The sequence below is a fragment of the Diadema setosum genome, chromosome 16 (genome assembly GCF_964275005.1).
Source record: "Diadema setosum chromosome 16, eeDiaSeto1, whole genome shotgun sequence".
Taxonomy (NCBI): domain Eukaryota; kingdom Metazoa; phylum Echinodermata; class Echinoidea; order Diadematoida; family Diadematidae; genus Diadema; species Diadema setosum.
This window is the reverse complement of record NC_092700.1, coordinates 14,983,906-14,986,774: the sequence shown is the minus strand read 5'-3', so window position 1 is coordinate 14,986,774 and position 2,869 is coordinate 14,983,906.

The following is a 2,869-nucleotide window of genomic DNA, read 5'->3' as shown; positions in this document are numbered from 1 at the left end:
TCGCCTTTTACTGTTATAGATATCTGTGTGTGTGTGTGTGTGTGTGATGTGTGATGGCGTGCGTGTTTGTGCGCTATATAATGTGTGTGAAAGAGGGATAGGAGACGCAGAGACGAGATTCAACAAACAGTTTGAAAGATACTGAAGAATACTGCAGATGAACGAAGTTCAGTTGCCATTATAGATTCACATTATACAATCCGTGTGAAGATAATTTAGTCAACATGAGGCTAAGGTCGTTACAGGGTAACTACACTTCCCTTTGGCAATGAGATTTTCCCTATCTAGATATTGCGTTGGTAATATAAATCAGGAAACAATATATTAGCGGCTGGGGTATTTATACTCTATAGAAGACCCATGCAGAACAGAAGAAGATCCTTATACTCTTATTGCACACCTGTGCTGAGGATTGTATAGAGGATTTTCTTTATAGATGATCATTGTGCAATCTAACGATATCGAGCAGTTCTAAATGATAAGTTTAGAGATAATTAATGAGACACTATATGTAGACTACGACGTAACAAAATGCACCTTCCCATCGACTCGGCATGTAATAACTTGCATGTTTCAATATGTTTTTATTAATCATATAATTATTAGTAACATGAAAACATCCAAGCAATGCTAAGTTTAGTGGAAGGTGCATTCCAATGGTTTTTGTTAGTCATATTATTACATAGCAGTGTTTGACAGAATAGTGATGTCATAGCCAGAATCTTATGATTTGCACTTCTTTTCTTTTCTTTTCTTTTTTTTTTTGTCGGAGTATTCAATTAGTCTGAAGAAAAAAGTCTACATTTCATTATATGGCAAGTAAATTTCGGTATCCATTTGGCCACATATAAGTGACATAACATGTTATAAAGCAACCTATATAAGTATCTTCAAAACCTAGTCTCTCTGCGCTCCTCCTCTTCTGCCAGATCTTTCCGTTCATCTTCCTCTCTCCAAATTACTTCATGGCCCACGTACAAAAACCCGTTATGGTGACCGAGCCTTCTCTTCCAACACGTCCAATGCCCAAAACCTTTTGAATAAACTGTCTCTTCATATTCAGAATGCCTCATCTATTGAATCATTTAAAGTTCTTTTTAAAATTCATTTGTTTAATCAGTTGGTTTTTTTTTTCTTGAGGCGCACGCAGTCAGTTATTAATCATTGTCTCACTGTATCACTTCTATCATTTTTGTTTTTGTTTCTTCTTTTTGTTACTGTTATTTTGGTTTTGCATCGTCCTAATGTTGTGTTTTCTAGTCTTCTTGTATGAATAGCACCAGTGCGCGTAGAAACACCCGTATAAAGCGCCATATAAATGCAATTATTATCATTATTATTAAGTCTAAATGCATTTTCATTGCATATGTCTGTTTAAGTTCACTATAAAGGAACAGAATGAAAGCTTGACTGTTAGGGAATTTCAAACTCGATGCTTTTCGTACGAAACGGTGACATATATTAATGCAATAATAATAATAATAATATAATAATAATAATTATTATTATTATTATTATTATTATTATTATTATTATTATTATTATTATTATTATAATAATAATTATTATTATTATTATTATTATTATTATTATTATTATTATTATTATCATTATTGTTATTATGATATGCCGCAGCCATATTTACAATTTAAATGAGGCACTTATAATGACCTGCACCAATTTTCTTTCACAGAAATGTGGAAAAAGAACACTCCGCATCAACGTATATTGTGTATATAGCTGCAAGAAAATAGACTGTAAGAAGAATTCCACAATTTTTTTTTTTTTGTTGAAAAGTAGGCCTACACATTCCGACTTGTTAGTGACATATTAAGGGTAACAAGTACCCTTTCAATATGCTAGAAAATTTATGTTTAATCTCTTTATATTGTTGTCCACACATTACATCATAAACTGTAGTATTCGTCCTGCAGTGATGACGGCATCGAAACTTTAGAGATTCAAAACTTTTGAAACGAATGTGCGATTTCCCTCAAACTTTCACTGATTTGTAATATACTAATAGGCCTATCGCTGCTTTCACCCAATCATTGTCTATATTTTGGTTTGGGTTTCCTTTCAAGTGTTATACATTAACATTTTTGTATATGCACGTCGCTATGAACACACAAAGACAGTAAGACATAGTGAAGAAATATTCTGTGACATCGTTTTAGTATACTAAGTAGTATGTGAGGGAATAGGGATTTTCTTTACGTGCTATATAACTAGGCAAAAACCCGTATGTAGCACATTTGCACAGCGAGACTTTTACGGTAGGCAATCATACATGTACAATATTGGGTTTGCATTTCTTCACTGCGGGCATTACGGACAGTACTAGCACATTACAGCGGGGATTCCCCCACTGAAATTTACACAGGGGAAGTACCGTGTGCTGTGGGTACCACAGGTAGGGTTCATGATCACATTAACTGTGCACGGCTCAGCAACAGCCAACTTGGCTACGTGAACGTGACATTTAAGGATGACATTCTGCACTTTTACAGCATAGTATGATTACGTCATCAGCTTTAACATACAACTGCACTCGGGGTCTGGCATAGGCCCTACACGCGTTCAATCTTGTTATCAACGAATCGCACACACAGACAACACACGAAGAACACATCAGAGACGTCCGTCAGTTCGCTACTTGATTCCGTGCCCACAAAACCAAGCTACAAAGGAGAGGAAGTCGTTTGATTTCTTTCAGACAGCCTCAGCTAATTTTCGGTCAGACCGCGCGCAAATTTCTGGGATCTTAGAAAAAGACAAGTATCAGAAGGCGACCAGCTCTTTCCCGTATTACTTTTGTCACATTTAGAGGCTGTGATCGTTATTTTACTGTGAAGTTTTCGCTGGCATC